The sequence below is a fragment of the Sipha flava genome, unplaced genomic scaffold (genome assembly GCF_003268045.1).
Source record: "Sipha flava isolate LNK unplaced genomic scaffold, YSA_version1 171_pilon_pilon, whole genome shotgun sequence".
NCBI lineage: Eukaryota > Metazoa > Arthropoda > Insecta > Hemiptera > Aphididae > Sipha > Sipha flava.
This window is the reverse complement of record NW_020271925.1, coordinates 1158134-1178980: the sequence shown is the minus strand read 5'-3', so window position 1 is coordinate 1178980 and position 20847 is coordinate 1158134. Positions and strand designations below refer to the sequence as shown.

Sequence of the window (20847 nt, the reverse complement as noted above, 5' to 3'; positions counted from 1 at the left end):
GTGTGTGTGTGTGTGTGTGTGTGTGTGTGTGTGTGTGTGTGTGTGTGGGTGTGGGTGTGTATATGTGAGTGCGCGCGTTCACAAGTGTATTTTTTTTACGTTCAATTACGTACACTTCCGTGGTTCCGTATTATTCCGATCTTGTATATTCCATATTATGATTACGCTATTACTGTTGTGAAAATCAAATCGCTCGTTTTCCCGAATTCTGAGTGATGGAAAGAAGAAGAGAAAACAAAAATGAAAGAACGTGCACGGGCGGTGTCTTTTTATTATAGGGGTGCAACCATAACGCTCAGAAAATGTAATATTAATAAAAATATCCTGATAAAAAACACTAACTGTGTACGTGCGTGATTACGTGGTGTACCGTGGTAGATATCGGGAAAGATGAGATGTAAGAGAGAGAGAGAGAGAGTGACTGCGAAAAAACGGTGAAAACGATTGGTAGGGAAAGTTAGACTGGGTGAAAGGAAAAAGTTCCGTGCAGACATCTAAAACTATCACACCCTCACTTGGGCCCTATCCCGGTACCACGATTAACGTCGATGTTTATTGCTTGGGATTTTGCGCCAAGTCGCCAATACTATTGTACATATAAATGCTATTTCCAAGTGGCTTCGACGCCCGATATTTTGGCATTCAGCCCCCAAAACACTAATTATTGTAAGACGTATGTGATGTGTTTCGGATGTGTTTTGTGTCTACTCACATTTTTATATACTTTATATCTGATCGAGCCAATTCGAACATAAGCACATTTTTTTTTAATAATATCCGATATAAGTTCAATGTTCCTAAATGATACACATTATATCACCGTGCCATACTTTTTACCTGGTTGGCCGACTGTGTGAACTACTGCACTTTACTAGTATATGTTAAATGTACAATGTGTTTTTATATGATTACATTTAAATAATGAAAATAATATAATATAATACTATATATATATAATACTTATATTATATATATATATATATATATATATATATATATATATAATACTATATAACTAAACAATAATATAATAATGACAATAATATTATTTGGATTTTGAAATAGTCAATCACCATTTAGACCTTGAACGATATTACATATTTTTATGCTTCATTGAAACGTTCAACGTTCATATTCGTTATATCGTAAATATTAAATACAATAAAATAAATATATAAATACTATTTTTACTTAGTATTTAAGAGCACACTATAAATATACACTATTATTGCCAAATTGGTACTGCACAAGATAATGTTTTTGAGTCTCTAAAGGGAATAAAATTATTGTAATTAAAAGATATGCAATCAATTGTGCGCAGAACATAAATTTATTAGCAAATACATTATGGTAATCATTTAGCGGATATTCTCATACTTTTTGAGATTCGATTTAAAAATAATTTCTTTCGTGTTCAAAACAAATATTTACAACTTTAAAAACCTTTTTTTTTTATCCAATTAAATTTTAAATTCATCGTTTTTAACTTTTTCCTTAATAGACATAATGCAATAATAATGCTGTCGTAAATTTAAAATTTCTTTTTATTTTCACATAAGCGACAGCGTTCAATAAAATAGAGTACACATTATATTATAAAAACACTTGTAATTATTAAAAAAAATTAAATTCATAAAATTAAACATTATTATTTAAAAATATGTTTTGTTGTTAGTGTGTATTTTAGTAATAAAATAACACTAATATACTTTTTTTTATTAAAATAACATACAACAAATTATTTTAGTAACTGCCTAACTACTTATGAATAGTATTGACGATATAATTTTCGAAATGGGATACATCATATGAACGTCATATTTGAATTTTAAAACTTATCAACATTTTACTAAATTTACAAAGTAATTATTTATTACATTATGACTACTTAATAATAATAATAATAATAATATTTTCAATATAATACAAAACATTTTTTTAAGCCTATTTTAATCGTTACATAATATGAGTTACCTACTTGTAATACCATAGGTATATTGGTTATCGTATACACCTATCTATCTACATATGCCTGTGTATCGAAAACCCAGATATCCAATCATTTTTTGTAGAATTCAATATATTCCATAACGAACCAATTTCATTACACTACATTCCATCATTTTACTATACATATTTTAATACACTCATTTTCAGAATATGGCGTTGTTATTACAGTATTATTTATATTATATACATGCAACCAGTGCCGTCGCAAGCTATTGCAAGGCTCTGGACAAAATCAGTAGAATTTCCTTACAACTAAATATATCTAACTATTCAAACTTAACAAATTGTGGGCCTCCGAATTTATTTTAAGTACGAGACCCTAGGCATTTGCCTAAGTTGTCTGCCCGCTAACTACATACCACCCTATTATCTTGCAAACTTTAATTGTTTTAAAACTATGCAATATAATACGTTTTATGATTTTAAATTAGTTATCTAGTGATAATAATTATCATAGTTATGTCTCGGGAAGTATCATTAATCAATATTGATAGCTTATTATCACATTTATTATGCACGATTGTTCGCTATGAAAATAATTAAACGGAGCCGGTTATATAATTTTAATTAAACTTTGATCTAAGAATTATTTATAAAGCATTAATTTCTATCAAGTATTACACAAACTTACTTAAAAAGGAAATTTTAAATTCGATACTTTTAATTTTAGATTATAAGTTGTAATATAGAAATATACCGTTTTATCCTCTACGTTTAAAAATTCAATTTGAGTTGTTTTCAGTATAAGACACGAGACAACAGGCTTTAAGCATGGAATGTTTAAATTTGCTTTTTGTGTAAACATTAAACGATTTTATGCACTATTATCAAAATAATAAGTCTCTTTTAAAATAAAAAGTTTTGGGTTTTGTTACGTCGGAGAAGTTTAAAAAAATACGAAACCGATAGTCCCAAGTTTTATTTTCCGGAAGTAATTTTAGAAAATGATGCTTTAACTCGTAGCATGAAAATGGTAATTTAAATTTCTTATTTATTAAGCGTTTATTTTGTAAATACTAAATACTTAAAAGTAAATAATCAGTTTTATTGTATACTTTTGCATAGTTTAGTATTTGTTGTAGTTGAAGATCAAAATATTGTTTAACAAACCTAACTAGACTTTGTGTATACAAATACAAGGAAAAATATACCTACAAAGAAATGATAGGAATAATTTATATTGTGAGAAAAATAATGAAATATTTAGTATTAGGTTATGATTTTTGTTCTTGATTGTTTAGAACTAAGCTCAGAAGACTGCAAGGTAATATTTTTTATCTTTTTAAATATTTAAAAATTCTTAATTATTTAATTTATTTTAAAATGCTGTATTTCACTTTTATTCTTATAAATTAAGTATTAGGTTTTATCGTCTAATACGAATCATAAAATTGTATATGTATTTATGTTTTTAAATATGCACCCTCACGGTTAAAAGTGAATTGTTTACATTTCATTTAGTATATATTTGTAATATTTATGAAGGTCATTTTTTCGGAGTTCAGAACGTTCAGAAACAGAAATCTGGGCTTTACAACTTTGAAATAAAAAACCATAAAAATAAGTATTCCTTCCTTTATCAAGTTCCACGATGAGCATCTTTCCCTTTTTCGTAAATTTTGGTAATAAATGTATACGTGTGTTCATACGTGAAATTGAAATTCACAAAAGTAATAGTTCTTTGTGTTTCGTTTAATATGATTTTTATTAAAATTCAGTTAATAAAACGTATAGGTGAATTTCCGTATACATGTAAAAAGTAATTTTCAAGAATTTGATGAGTACAAAATGTACTTCAATTAACTTTCGAGTATAACGAATTTTGAACTATTTTTTTTAATTCCAGATATTTTAATATTTACTTTTAAGAAATACAATCAACATAACAATCATCAATTATAAGTGTATGTATAGTTATAATTATAGCGTAGAAGAATACTGTTTTAATGAATTTGTTAACAAGAAATAGATAAAATATTCCGATAAAGTTAAAAGAATAGATTGTGAAATAAAATATTAATTATTATATCATCATTAAATAAGTAATAAAGCATCATATATGTTTACATCAAAACAGTAATGTATCAACACGCGCAGAATGTACTAGTGAAAACTGTTATTGTTTCGAATTTATAAACGTCTTAAAATGTTCATTGATATTTGACACAAATTGTATGTGCACCATACTAAGAGCTTTAACGAGACGTCCTTAGAAAATAATGGACAGATAATTTAATATAAGTTGTTTTCATGTACAATGGTATTCTAACGTGGAGGTACGAATAACGAATAACGTAAACTGTTCGACTAGATATTTGTAGATATATATGTATATATATATATATATGCAATTTTTCATTCGTGTGTGTTGTTTCGCAAACAGCGTTTGCTCGAATATTTTTCCATGAATCCGCGTGAGGTAAAACGTATTCGGTAAAGATATTCTCGTTACAAATACGTCATTCGATAAGATGTTTAATTACAAAGTGTCTGCGTCGTGAAGAACAATATTATCCGTGATGGGCTTGGAACGGAAGAGTAAACACAGCGGAAAATATATAGTTCTATTTGCATACACGGAGAAAAGTGGTGCACGTGGGAAGTTTCTCGATAGTTTGAAAATATCGTTACGCTGAAATAGTCGTGTTGTCGTCGACATCCTAATTATGTTTACCTAATTAACACATCGATTATAATAATTGATGAACTGCTATAAAGGTACAACCACAGTTATCGGACAACGAATAAATGGTAATTATAATAATAATACGTTGATATACGCTGTAATACTGCTGTAGCCGGAACAAAATGTGCTGAATATATTAATATAAGTAACGATATGTCAGTATTCTACCGAGTGACTTTTAAACCGGGACACAACCCATGCCCCGCACAGAGAATGCATCACTAACTGAACTAATTTATTTTTTTGACAAACATTTTTCAATTATATCGTTATTCATATCGTCTATGAATGTTTAAAATTATATATAGTATAATTGTAATAATAATATAGTATATAATAATTTTATTTATATTGATAGCACTACGGTATAACTAATAAAATTAGTTTCATATTTTAAAATATTTATAAGTGTAATTAATAAGTGGATTCGCCCTCCTACCTAGGAAAAATACGCCGCTGAAACCACGTTTTATATATTATATATAATGGCGATGTATGACTAATGTCGGATTTCCAAGTATTGGGATGCTCGGTTGCAACTACCAATAATTGGAAAAACACCTTAAAAAACGTAAAAAAAATAAAATTAACCGACACAAATCATGCCTATTCTTTAACACGTGTTCAAATGGAATAATCTTAACACGCACGTGTTTCAAAAAACAAATCGAAGGCCAATGAAAAATCTTATAACCGACGGTCGTATTGTTCAGTATTTCTTTATAAATGTTTTTTCGGTGCACTGCGGTCGAATGCGGTGCCGCGATCACGTGGTAATAGAAAATTATGACGATCGGACGAGACATCTCAATGTAGTGCTGCGATAACCACGTGGGGTTGCACGTCGGGACGCCACACCGTCGTTTCGCGTACGATTCCGCGTGAAAATAGTTTTCGATGCGATAATTTTTAAAAAGACATCCTGCCACCGACTCCCACCCCCCTCACTTGGCAGCACATCGTTCGATCCACCGAAACGTAAAACGGTAACGTTCACGGAACACGCATATACCGGTGTACACAGGTATCCGTGCGTACTGTTCGATCGGTTAACCCGGTCGATCAATTCATCTAGATCGTCGAATTTCGACGGACCGATTTTGTCCGCAGGCAAAACGCCGCCGCCACCGGGTACCGTCGCGTCGCTGCATACTTACTGTTTCGTTGATTTTTGTGGAGCCGTCGATGTTTCCGGTCGGACGACGACTGCGAGGCGATTGACGGACGACGGGTCGAAACAGCGTAAGAATATGCGCGATCGGTTTGCCTGGGTGGTGATGGGGGATGGGGGTGTTTGCGTGCGGGTGAAGGGGTGGTGGCGAATTGAAGACCGCGGGATCAGGTGTAAACGGTGTACCGATAGAAATAATCACGACGCGGTAACGGCGACCGAGCCGTGCGGACGATGTTTTATGTTACGCGGGAGAACTTTCGAGCAGTGGCGCGCGGAGAGAGAGAGAGATCGAACGAGTGAGATTTGGGCAGTTGTACGCGCACTACAGGACCGCCGTGACGCGGACGTGGTCGACGACTGCGATACGGAGCCCTGGAAAAGCGAGAAATTTACCGCCAGCCGTCCCGCCACCGCCGACCGCCCACCGGGTATTTCCTCGTCCGGTCTCCCGCGCCCTTCCCGCCCCCCACACACCCGTTGGTTCCCCCCCCCCTCTTCCCCATAACACCCGACCGCCGCATAGTCACCACTCGTTTCGGTCTCCCGCCGTCGTCGACCAAATTCTCCGCGGACCACATCCTTTTCCGTATAATACACATACAGATATAACGCGCACGTGATCCGAATGTTTTTTGGGTCAAACCGATCTTTTAAGCCTACCGCTAGAAGATAAATTGAGACGAGATTAACTGTCATCTCTTATAATACACTCTGCACCGCGGCGACGGCGGCGGCGTTCTCGAAATTGTTTTATTATTTATTTATTATATTATTATTAAATATAATTTTTTTTTTTTAACACGAAATGAACCAAGACAAATATTGAAAAGTTAAACTTCGCCTTACGCCCGAGCTGATACCAAACATTAACTTGTCGGCAAAACCCTATACATCATACAAACTTTCATTTTATAACGCTCATCTTCTGCTGCTTTCTCACTGCACCGATCTCACCGGTATACAGTTGCAAAGAACACTACGTTTTCCCGAAATTTTTGTCACGCGCAATCGTTTATTAATTAAATTTTAAACGTTCATCTATTCCCCGTACAGCGTATTAGTATTAGTACTACCTACTATGAATGGTGCAATGGACGTTTTGTGCGAAACGTTTTGTTTATTTTTCGTTCGAAATCGGATAAACGTATTTTAATAATTCGACACTGGAACGTTCATGGTTTTTCAATAATAATACAAAACATTTTCTTTTATCGAAAAGAACATTCCAAGATTTTGAAAATTAGCATATTTCTTTTCTTCAAGTATTTACAATATATGATTAATAAACAGTCCACTATACTACGTGATGGCTTTACACGCACGATTTTATGACATTAATTTGAAATCCGCATATCTACACGATTCTTCGTTATTCATATTCCGCGAGGACATTAAAAATTAGGCCATTGTTTTTTATTTTGTAAGGCTAGTACAAAATAGGTTCACTATGGTATGCGGCGATTGGATACTAAAAAGCTGGGTAGTCGATTGAAAATATAAAAGGCTCATTTTTGTTGCATTTAAAGTTTAGACAACTCCCATTCGAAGTTTTGAGGTCTGAAGAAATTTATTAGTGGCGATACTTAACATTTTTCGCATTATTTTGCATTTCTAAACTTTATTCAAAGTCGTTGGTTAATAATAAACTGTTGATCGAATAACTTCTTATATTAAAATGTACATAAATTATTAAAAATCCAAAAAAAAATAAAAAAATAAAGGTCACCGTATGAAAATGCACGAAAATAGAAAATATTGAAAACTTACTGTAGTAAAATAGTTTATATTTTTATAAGAATATCGCGTTGTACTCGTATAATTAATCGTTATAGAAATTGACTAGAAAAATGGATGAACAACGTTAATTACATTGTATATGTAGTAGAAAAGCAATGTAATGGTTTTATATGTTTTTTCCAGTGAAGAAATTCTATCCATGATAAAATAAAGACGACGTATATTAAGATAATATGTATTTGTGTAAATAATATGCATTATATATATATATATATTGGCAGTAGCAGAAAGATCATAAATATCCTTAGTTGGCTATTTTCAAAAAAACAATGAAAGAGGTTTTAGTACAAATAAATCCTTTAGGATTAACTTCTTTAAGAACGTTACACGCATATATACATTCAACAAAAGGTACTAATAATACATTTTGATTCTTTCAAAGAATAAACTTGGTGTTGTATACTTATACATTTCATATTTCAGTAAAAATACAATCAGTTAGAACGATATTATTTTAAAGCTAAATATATTAAAGTGAAATTATAATTTTTTATCTTTTTTTACATTTTTATACAAAGTCAAATCCGTCTGATGTTAATGTTAAATACAGATACAAAATATCATTATTAAAATAATAAATAATGAAATAAAATCAAATGTAGTATTATATTATTATTATTATTATTATTATTATTATTATTATTAATATGTAGTATTCGTAAACTAATATATAAATAAATAAATGCTTAGCTTGTAATATTATTTTGAGGGTTCCGATTTTTATGAAATTGCATATTTTTTTCTATTGATCCGATTAAATTCGGACCTGGATACAAATTTGATTCATGTTCTATTGAATTAAATAAAACTATTTTACTTTGCATATTTTTGGGAGTATAAAAATATTAATGCATATTTAAGTACATTTTGGAACTTTTTGTAAAAAAAATTTTAATTGACGGGTAGATAAATAAAAAAATTATCGACCCGTATAATTGTATTTATCCCAATTACGATATCATATTTGATTAAATTTAAAAAATCCTTGTATCGCAGTGTAACACTCACATTGTAAATTAGTATATGCCTAGTATTAAAAAAGTATAAAATATAAAAATTACTACTTCTAAAAATTAAATACATATCTATAAATTAGAATACATTTTTAATGATGTATATTAAAGGTAAAATACATTTTATTCTGTATATTTTGGTGATTTTTTTTAGCAAAAAGGCATATTTTATGGTTTTTTTTGTGCATATTTTGAATGCGTATTCATATTTTTTTAGTTCATACATTTATAAATATTACAGTAAATTTATGTGAGTAAATATCCAAAAACGAATTATTATATTTGTAATGCACGATTGGTTTCGAATTAAAAATTCATCATCAGGTATTCATAAAATGTTAATAAAATTGCGACTCAATTATTACATAAACATTTTATTGACTTTGTATGTACATTAAAAATATAATATTATTCTAGACTATACATTTATCTATTTATAAATTATTATAATAAATGGCAAATATATTTTTTTTCGAATTGAATAAGTTGTTCTTTAAAAAAAAAAAAGAAAATAATAAAAGAAATACATGCCACATACTTAATTTATTAATACGTGTAATTATATAATGTTTTTTTTATGTGCAACGATTTTATTAAATTTTTGGACGTTTGATGTATTTTTAAAAAATATATTTTACGTTATATATTTTTTTTAAAAATATTCATAAAGTAATATCTATGGAAATATAATTTATTTGAAGTTATAATGTTTTTTGAATCATTATATTAAGTGTTTAAAGTAAATCTAAATATTATAAATCTACACTGACATTTTATTTTTATAGTGTATTTTATGTGGCTAAATTATATAATAGATATTACAATTAAAAGAGAAAAAAAAGACGAGGGATGTCTGAAAAGGTTTGATATTTTCTAATTTATTTTTATTTATTAGTATGAGAGTATATATTTATAATTAAAAACTTAAAATAAAATCATGTTAAAAGTTAATTTCTTGTGTACATGATTTAGTAATTGATAAACTTGAACATTTTGAAACTTATATCATATACCGATCTTCAATATTTAACTAAAATAACAGTTATAAAAGCTGTATTGGTACTAATCTTGGCTGTACTGGTATATTATTCGTATTGTGTTAATAAACACTGTATTTTAATACTCCAACTAGAACTTTTAATTAGAGTTTTTTAATTTATTAAATACCTAAGTTTAGTTGTTATTCTCTAAGAAAATATGATTTTCAAGTTTTCACATTTGAAAATGCAACTTTTAAAAGTCAATTAAAAAGAAAAATAATTTTTAATTTTGATAATTTGTCCAATATTTCTTTGAGTCAGTTTTGTTTTAAACAAGTCGGACACCTACATAGTATTAGGAATATATTGATTAATACAAATCACAAAAACAAGAATAAATTTCAGATATTTTCCGTTTTATGTTTTCCAAATCAATATCATTATTTCGTGAAAAAAAAATTAAAGTTCGAATACAGATTAAATTTTACCTACATAAAATGCATAAAATAAATTATTTTTATTTTTCATTATTTATTGATTTCAGTAAATAACCTTAGGCCAATGCTATTTAATTTTGTCTTAAGAATTATTTTTTTTTTTTTTATGTACATACTAAAAATTCGTTCTAAAAGCTTTGAACACGCAAACATTTCTAGTACACGCTTTATTTCCGCCGTATTATTTTTTCACATTGGTAGTCTTCGCTATCAACTGTAAGTGGATTCAACTAAGCATTATGATTTATCTGCCTAATTTATTTCTTAATTTTATTGTTGAATTTAAAGATAGCAATTGGTATGATAAATATTTTTTTAGTAATTAAAAAAATATACTTATGGATAACTTAAATATATTAATTATTTCGTAAATGGGTACACAAAATTAGTGTTTATCAAATTTTAAAGTTAATGTTTTGGTTTAAATTTACAATTAATAATTAAAAACGTATTATCTACAACTCCAAAGTTTTGACCCGATATTTAGGTTTTAATACTTTCGGAACAAGTAAACAATGGACCATTTTAACCATATAATCGACTTTAAAATAACTCAATCAATAAATTACTTATCCAGTTATATGATAATGTTAGTGTAATACTGTTATAAGAACCAGTGGCGTAGCCAAGGGGGGGGCTAAGGGGGCTATAGCCTCCCCCATGGGCCGTTTTTATATGTATAATGTAACTTGACTATTTAATAGAATCAATGCTCGTTTTAATCAAAGGCATATTGATGTTATGCCACTTGAAGGACTTATTCCGGCCAATTTGAATATGTATGACGATAAAAATATTATAAAAGCTGCTAAAATATACATCCAAGATCTCCATGATGATACCTCATCTACAATCAGAGCTGACCTGTTCATATGGAGGCAACAATGGAGTCAAAATACTATTCCAAAACCGAATTCTGCTCTTGATTCACATCGCACCAATCTTCAACCTAACATCAAAATACTTTTACAATTATTCGCCACGTTACCAGTTACCTCTTTCACTCCGGAAAGAACGTTTTCAGCACTTAATCGCTTAAAAATAGTTTTAAGAAGCACCATGTTGGAAAACAGACTGAATGGGTTAGCTATGGCTAATATAAATAAAAAAGAGCAATTCGATGAAAGTGAAATAATAACTGAATTTGCCAGAAATTCGCCTAAGAGAATGCAGCTGTAAGAGTGGAGCAAGTGACTGAACACAAACCAAAATTATTATTATTATTATAAATTATATATTAATAAATATTTTTAAAACTATACTAAAATGCTTGAATTACGTTTAGAAACTTGGTGGTACATGGTGGGGGGGGTTAAGGGTGAACTCTCATATCCTCTCTTACCTTACTTATCCAAAAAAAAGTGGTTAGCCTCCCCATTTAAAAATCCTGGCTACGCCACTGATAAGAACTATATAAATTATTAAAAATTATAATTATTTTATATAAAATAGTAAATCGGATAACTCAAATTTTTGAGTCAAAAACTAATCAATTTAATATTGCCTAAAAATTAAGTAAATATTAAAATTAACTTAACTTCATAAGTGATCTTTGTTAAAAATGTGAGTACAATTTTAATTATAAGAAAAAAATACAATTATAAGATTTTATTTGTATTAAAACTTACCAAACTTTAAACGAGTATTTTGAGCTAACATTTTTCATAATAATACTTCCTTAAGTTATAATAAACTATTTTTTAATATTTACCATATTTATATAGTTATATGTTAATAATGTTTAATTTTATTCCATGGAGTTTTATAAATATATTAATCAACTTGATTTTAGTTCATACAAATGTATAGCATACATAAAGTCAATCTGAATACCAAAGGGCCCAATCAGACATTTTTCCAAAGGCCCAGTGACCTTTCCAAAAATAAATAAAACAAAGAAAACATAATATTAATAATAATAATATTAACTCTTAAAATATATAATGTCCCTTCATTAAATTGACCAACTACCAACCATTGAAAAAACTTATCAATAGTGATTTTTAAAAATAAAAAAAAAATGTTGAGAATCAATGTTTTATTTACTAATTAGACGGTTCTGTTTTATTCTATGAACGATTTAATTGTAATCTTTTAGTAGTCGACTATAGTGATATAGTGATATGAATTTTAATTTTTAATTTTCTTACAACCCGAAAAAATATAACACAGGTAGGGCCCCCCGGATATGGCCAGACTGATCTTGAGTGTACACATAACATGAAACATAATTTTTTTAACACAATCAAAAATGCAAATAACAGTTGTAGTTGTGAATATAATACCTAAGCATACCTTTAAGCATAAAGTTAGCTTTATGTATAATTTACATAATACACGACAACGATAAATAAATAAACAAATAACTTGCAGAATATCGTCAACATATAGTTTAACTTGAAAGTAAAATCAGAGGACAAAGTGATTAATTAACAGCAGTTCATGTTGACACGATTTAGTAAAATATATCGTTCGAATATATCATAAAGATAATATAGTTTATTAAATAAGGATTGATATTATAGGGTTTAAGTAGACACTCTAAAAATAGTATACTTTTCAAAAGGTAAAATAAAGACTAAAAAAAATGCAATAAAAGTAGATAAGCGTAATATACATATAAATGCCGACTGAAGGAGTATGTAGCTTGTGCGACTGACAAGGGGTCTTTTGATGAGAACATTTTACCGTTAAAAATTACTTTGAAATTCGAAAAAAAAAGATTATAGTGTTTCGAAAAAGTTGTATAAGCTAAAAAGTGACTTTTTTGAGTAGGTCAAAAGCAGTGGTAGTGGTATTTTGTCATTAACTACCATATACTTATCTAGTACAAGTTCTATCAGTGACGTATTCTTTGGGGGGGGGGGGAAGGTGGCTAAGGGGGCGATGACCGCTCCCCCATTGGCAGAGTTTATAATATAACTCTTATTTAATAAAAGTTTAAGTAAAACCATGATATCTCTGAAAACTATTTTGAATACAATGATTTGTAGAGATTGTTACGGTTACGGGCAAACAGTATACACCAGCTGTTTCCAGTTTGTGGGTAATTATCCTCGAAGGGATAAAATAGGATTGTTGGAGAGGTAAAGATTGGACTAATTTTTTTTTTTTTTATGTACGAGTACTTATTATACATTTATTTTATTATATATAACCTCTTACTGCAATTCTTATTATTATTTTATTATCTTCAAAATATATTTATACTCTCGTTTATCTTCTGCGAAACAATCCATTTTTACATAAGTACAAACAAAAAATAAAAAATTTAATGTTTATTTACATAATGCATATATCCATCATTTCGGTTTCATAAATTGGTTTGATTGGGTCGCGATAACCAATAATCCGATAATGCAGGTTTTACGTTAGGCCTGGTACACATAGTTTTTTAGCGGGTAGGGGTATTTTCTAATATCTTATATCTTACCCGGTTTACGGGTTATAGTCTCGAAAATAATTTGTACAAACTTATCAATAACGTTTTGAAAATCAAGTTTTCTTAAACTATCAGACTCAGAGCTCATTATCGCTAGTTGATTGAGTCTGCCTCCGTCCATAAAAGTATGCAATCTATTTTTTATGTACTTTAATAGGGAATCTACGAATAATTGAAAATTATGCATAGTTACTGAACGTACCTACACGTTTTTTTCTTAATTTGATTTAATTACAATACAATTTCTATATTCAATACCTACCTATATCATTTTTTTTTATTCTATTTATTATTTTTTAATTAACATTATTTTTTTTATAAAAACTCATTATGGTACTTCTTTCATCCAAAATTTTCATCAAAGATTGAGTTCTTCGTATTTTAATATTTTAATATTTTACGATCTATTATAATATTTAATTTCATAATTTAATTTTGTTTACCTTACTGTGAACGTGATTTTTATTTCATATTATTATTCCTCTTGGATTTGAAAGTTTTTATATATTTTTTAAACAAATTTTCATTTCCAGTAAACCTTAAATAATTAAATTCAAGTCAACTCGATATTTGCTGGTTAATCAATAAATTTGGATAAAATAATACAAAGGAAAAACAAAAAAAAAAAAAAATTATAAGAATTTGAATTATTATAAACTACAAAGTGACTGCTGACAATGGTATTGTTTTAGAGTGTTTATAAATAATTATATTTTATTTTTACAAATTAAATAACAAAAGGATACCTAACAATGAACGAAAGAGAAATTTTAAAGTATAAAGGTTACAGAAAAAAGTTGTTGTTATTGATAAATATGAAAGTATTGTATCTATAATATGATAAAAAGTTTCATATTTTATATTTTATAAAACCTTTTTTTTTATGATAGGAAACTTATAAAATTAGTTATAGGATTTAAATTCAAATAAGGTTGAATGAAATTTATCTGATTTATTTTTGCAATAAATATGTTACTTTAGATTAAGCGAAAAAACAGACGATTTGAACGCAATAATATTAACAGTTGAACATTTTTATTATTAGATCAATAGTTTCTCAAATAATATTTGTTTTAAAAAAATTGAATTAATTTATTAATTTATACTTGTATTTATTTTTCTGAATTTGTATTTTTAAGTATATTGTTTTGAGTGTTTATCAGTTTCAATTTATTTTTAAATAAATAAAAAAAAATAAGTAACATAGTTTTATATATTTTAAAATCATCAAGAGAATATACATTTTTTAGTCATACTTTTTACTCGTTTCGCTTTAATGTCACTATTATTAAAATCTTATTATAATATAAACAATAACAATATGAAATATATGGTTTCCAAGAGTTAATTTGTTTATACTGTAGTGTTCTTTACTTGTATGACTAAAAAAATATATAGTAAATTATTGTGGAGCGTTAAATAAAAATTAATTATATTGAAGTATTGAAAAGTAAAATAAAAATTGATTTAACAATTGGAAATTAAGATAGTTTGTGAAGAATTTTAACTATTCCATATATTATAAACACTCGTTAAGTTCGTATTGTACACATTTTAAAAATAGCATAACGCCTTAGAGTAAATATCTTGCTGCAACAAAAAGGAAACTATACTTTATTAAGTTTAAAATCTTCTGTGTTGAAATGGCTCTCGAAGAAATAAATCTAGTTTCAAATTCTGTAAAATTGTAAGTTAAAGAGTACATTTTACACTTATTAACCTATGAAATGTATTCCCTAATCTTTTAAGCTTAATTTAGAGTTACGTTTAGCTAGTAAAAAAATAAAAAGGTACAACGATTAGATTCAATATATTATCACTATTGGATTTTTTTTTTCTTCTTCGGATAAATACATTCAACTTAAAATAATTTGTGAATTAATGTTAAAAGTAAAAAATAAATGTGTTATTTTTGAATCAAAAAAATTGATTTTAAGAATTAAAAAATGTTTAAAACAAATACTATTTTTGTTCATTTATTATTTAATGTAACTATTTAATATTTATAATATAGAGCAAAATTTAAAATTGGAAACCAAAAGATTCAAAAAAAGAGAGAAACTTGAACATCTATCATAATATATACGATACAATAAAATACGACTGAAACACGATCTTATATAGTCAATTAAACTTTAAACAAATACTTTATACCGATTCTTCGAAATCAGAAGCCCCTGCGATTGCAATCATATATTATGGTGATAAAACAATAAAATAATATATAATATATTTATATATTGAAAGCAAACGTTTAAAACGTTCAAAAATATCGTGGAATGAATCCCTATACGTTATTAGATACATAAAACAGTCGAAATAATAAAGTATTAAAAACAAACGAGTTTCGACATTTGAAGATGTTCAACATGATAAAAAGTCTGGCGAACAGTTAACGATGTACCAGTCCTTTAGGAAAAATATGTATGATGTAAAAATGAAAAATCTATTTTTTCACTTGGATATGGAACATTTTCAGTGGCGTATCTAAGATTTTATCATCGGTCAGGGATATGAAAAGGTTTTTTGGGTACAAAATATAATCAGAAAAATAATAAATACGCAAAATAAAAATATCTTATAAAACATTTTTTTATCAGATGCACAGATTTACTTATTTTTGACGTTTCAACGTAGTTTGTTGTATCTTATTAGATACGTAAGATTGTGTATACCATTTATGTTTTACATCATCCATATAAATATATATAAATATGAAAATACATTAATATTAAGCCTTCCAAATAATAGTAGTGTGTTAAGGAATTTATATTGAGTGGAGATGGGTGTATTTTTATAAAGACAAGACTTGAGTATCTGTGAGAGTATTTTTCACATCAACATATGTTTTTCGTAAACAATTGAACAAAAATGAAATACAAAAAAATAACCTAACAAATAATATTGAATTCAATTTTATTTGTTTTAAGTTTCGATCGAGATAGAGCTTTATTGATTTGGTACTCGTATATAAATGAACATATATATATATATATATATACATACAGTCATACATAAATATATATATATACTCGTATATATATATATATATATTTTTGACGTGATGAAATAAATCCAAAAATTTCGAGTTGATTAAAAATTGAATAATTACATACCTATTGTACATATTGTCCTTAATGAGCTAATTTTTCTGAAATACTAAGTAACTGAAATACGTTTTATTTATCGCATTAATTGTAATTTACTTTTGAATTCAAGTTTTAATATCGGAAATAGTCAGAAGTCCCATGGTGTGATATCTGGTGAGTATCGACGTTGTGGAATTATGGATATTTTTTTTATCGGTGAAAAAATTGTTGAACCACAAAAGATGAGGGACACGGTGAAAAACCAACCATTTTCCCATTTTCTGGCCTCTCTGACGAATCGAACGTCTTAAACGTTTTTTAAACTTCTATATCCGAAATACAGTTGACTGTTTGTTCATTTGGTATAAATTTCTAATGAACTAAAGTTTGTCCGTGTTTGAAACAAAATTGTACGTTAGTCCGTTGTTCGAGTTGTGATTATATGAAATAACGTATATACTCTGTTCGTATGTATTCACACGGCAAACGCGAGACCAGTGTTGTGATTAGATGAAAATAAATAATCTAGATATAGATAAGATATCTAGATTTAAACAACTTTATACTTTAACAAGTTATTTCTAACCGTCTGCGCACACACCACGTCGAGGTATACACGCCGATCGATACGATTCGTGTTTTCCCCGTTTCAGTACAATATAACACAATTTTTGTAATATAATCAATGTTGTGCTTAGATAAAAAAAAAAATATCTAGATATATATATAAGATATCTGGATTTAAAATTATCTAGATGTAGATAGATACTGTATAAATTGAATTTATCTAGATATAGATAGATAAAATAATTATTATCTAGATATTTATATAAGGCATCAACGTTTTCATCCGTTTGTAGGCGAACTCTTTTGGTCTTGGGTAATGATTGTATTATGTATCAATCCATTTCAAAATATAAAATATTTCACCAATAAAATAAAATTGAAAATCATAGACAAAATTATGAAAAATATGAAGACGGTCTGACGATAAACACTGAACACGTTGTGGATGAGAGTACGCTGCATACAGTACAAGTTTTTAATAAATAACGGACGTTTCACGCTTAATATTTATTTTATTATACAATAATATGTTGACACGTCAAAGTACAAATTCATAGAATTGGGGTCCGGTAATGACAATTATTTAGAGCACATGATTACATAAATATTGGACATAATTTATAATTAAATATTGAATTTAAGGCGGTCGATTGATGATGGAGAACGATCAATTTCTGTGTAAGTACAGTGTAATGCGTATTGTAATATTGCTATTTTCTTATCGACAATTATTTATGTATTTTAATATTTATAAACTAAAATAAACCGCGCAGCTGCAATAATAACCAGTTTAGACCCATGGTGCGTTATCTCTGGTTCTAATATTCTTGTAAATGCTCTTTCGGCGTTCGTAATACCACAGAACAATAGTAATACGGGCATGAGACTTCCTCGTATGGGCCATACTATGAAATTATAAATAATTCTCACCTCCCATGCATATTATGTAGATAATATATGTCTATATACATAATAAATTTTCATTGTTCATAATTAATAATAAATGCCTTGTATAACTATTTTAGAACCAATTTTTGCAAGTAAATATACAATTGAAAATTCTTATTTATTTTATATTGCATGATAAAACTGTAGATTAATTATAACTAATGATTAGGTACAGATTTTGTGAATTATCTAGATAAATTTATCTAGATGGCTATGATTTTTATCTTCATGAAAATTAAATGTGAATTTTATTTTTTATCTAAATAAGATAACGATATGAAGTTTTTATCTAGATAACATATCTAGATAAATTTATCTAAAACACAACACTGCGCGCGACTAATGTAATTTTAAAGACTAAACCTAATTGCAAATTATGTCTACTTTTAATTTTCACAATCAGATGTTTGACAAGCTTTTTGTTTTATAAAAATATTTAGGGAATTTTTTGATCTTGCTACACATCAATCCGCAAACATTTTAAACAAAATGTTGACTATTTCAAATAAATCGAATTTCATTCAGAACTAATTAAAGTGCATTCTAAAACGCATAGTTAATTTAGTATAGGTTACTAAGAAGTTGAAGTTTAAATTACTGGGACCCTATTAATTTGTTTTCTTTTTTTTACTCTAAAAAACATATATTGATGTTTCACCCCTTTTTATTAATTTATTTCATAATCATGCATTTTTTTGGATTTCGATTTTTTAAAAATGTATGTACTCTAAAAAACAATAATTCCCTATTTATAGAGTTTTCATGACTCATAAGAAGTATACTGCGGAACGTTATCTTTTGCTTTTCAAATAGAAACACCAATTTTTATATGAAAACTAATTAGTTATTTTATTTATCCGGAATTTTCGATGTTACATAGTCAGTATTTAAATTCTTTTGGAATAATTGAAATTTGAAATCACACAAAAAAAATGTCAGATATATATATATATGTAAGAATATTGAAATGTTTCTCATGTCGTTACAACTTCAGAATTTCACAATTAATGTTATGTAAATTTTAATGTGCATTAACTGTAGATAAAATTAATTTATAAGTACATTAATACGAGTCATCGGTCGGTTTTGTCGTATTATTCTCGTTTCCCATACCAAACATTTCCAGAAATTCCAAGAAAATCAACTGTAAATTATTTAAATAATAAAATATGGAATCCCAATGTGGCTTCAAACTGAAAATCAATGAAAATTACATTCACTGATAGTTATTTTTGTGCTCACAATCATATCTTTCATAAGTTTATCATAACAAAATATGTGTACAGATTGGATATTATTATTTTAATAAAAAAAAATAGAAGAGAATAATGACGGTTGTTAATATGTCACGAATCACATAGTTACACGGATGAAAATATCATATTTGATTAGTGATGGACGTGACATACAAGTATGGCAAATACAACGATTTTGATTAAATCCCTATTATTTATAGTAAAAAGGAAAAACAGTCGAAATAACAGCACATATAAATCACCATAAATTAAGATTTCGATGGTAAAATGTCTGAAATTATAAGTGTAAATGGTAAATAGAAAAACCGCGTCGGACATGTAAAATTGTCATATTGTGCAGTAGATATAGTCAGAAAAATAAAGTTGGGAAAATAATCTTCTTTGTTTGGAATGTGGTAGTAGTAATAGTAGTAGTCATATTAATAGCAATGATAGTAATAGTACGGATTTCAACTAGAAATTAACATGGTGTTTGTTTATGGGAGACTGTAATTTGAAGATGCTCACAAGGAATGTAGATTTTCCGAATAATTAGACAGTTCAACCAATCCAAATTGTTAATGTGACTAGAGAAAAAAACAATTTTTTTAACAAAAACCGGAGACATAATACCCTTCAGGCATATAATATTATGATCTAAAGATCAATGTTAATAATAATTGTTATAGGAATACATGTCGCATCACAAGTAATGTTGTATTTTGTTGTAATATAATAATATGTAATATATATATTTTTTTCCAATTATTAAGAATAAAAGATACATGTTTTTGTGGAATACTTGAAATTTCAATACGAGTGTATGATTACGCCAGTATATATTCCGTTCATACAGGGAAACTTTCAAACATTGTTCGGTAATTTTATTATTATTCATATTTTCATGAACACTCGAATATCGCTTTAGTGCATTCCATTCAGGAGCCATTTTTTTCCTTAAAGTTATAACACAACGATTTATCGTTGCTTCCATATTCACGCATCGAATAAGTGAGATAATTGCATACACACTATACTTTCACCCCATAGCGAAGTGAATGGCCAGTAAATATTTATTCGCAGTCGTCAAACATTTATTAGATTTATTTGGCAGAATCGTGATCATTGTTTTCCATCCATCAGCACGAGCTGAATATTACGAGTCGATAAGGACTTGCAGCTACGGTTACTTGCAAGGAACGGCGGTGGACACTGAGCTGGTGCGGTTTTCGATTGCTTTTGAATAATCCTATTAGTTATAATTAGGCTTAGGGACTTCTAGCATTTCCATACTTTTTTTTAATTATTGTTAAATATAGCAGAGTGCGAAATAAATTATTTTCTCGGTGCCATGATATCAGATCTAAAATTTGAATGTGCATATTTTTGCATATTTGATAGATTTTGCA

General features: G+C 28.0%; 1 protein-coding gene across 1 annotated transcript in view; it reads right to left on the bottom strand.

Moving 5' to 3' along the window:
• LOC112679987 (ly6/PLAUR domain-containing protein 6B-like) overlaps positions 1-6217 on the bottom strand; it is a 72448-nt gene extending 66231 nt beyond the window's left edge. The window contains exon 1 of the mRNA XM_025549947.1: positions 5854-6217. The gene's annotated coding sequence lies outside the window, so the exon portion shown is untranslated. The remainder of the gene's footprint in view (positions 1-5853) is intronic.
• Positions 6218-20847: the final 14630 nt, after the last annotated feature.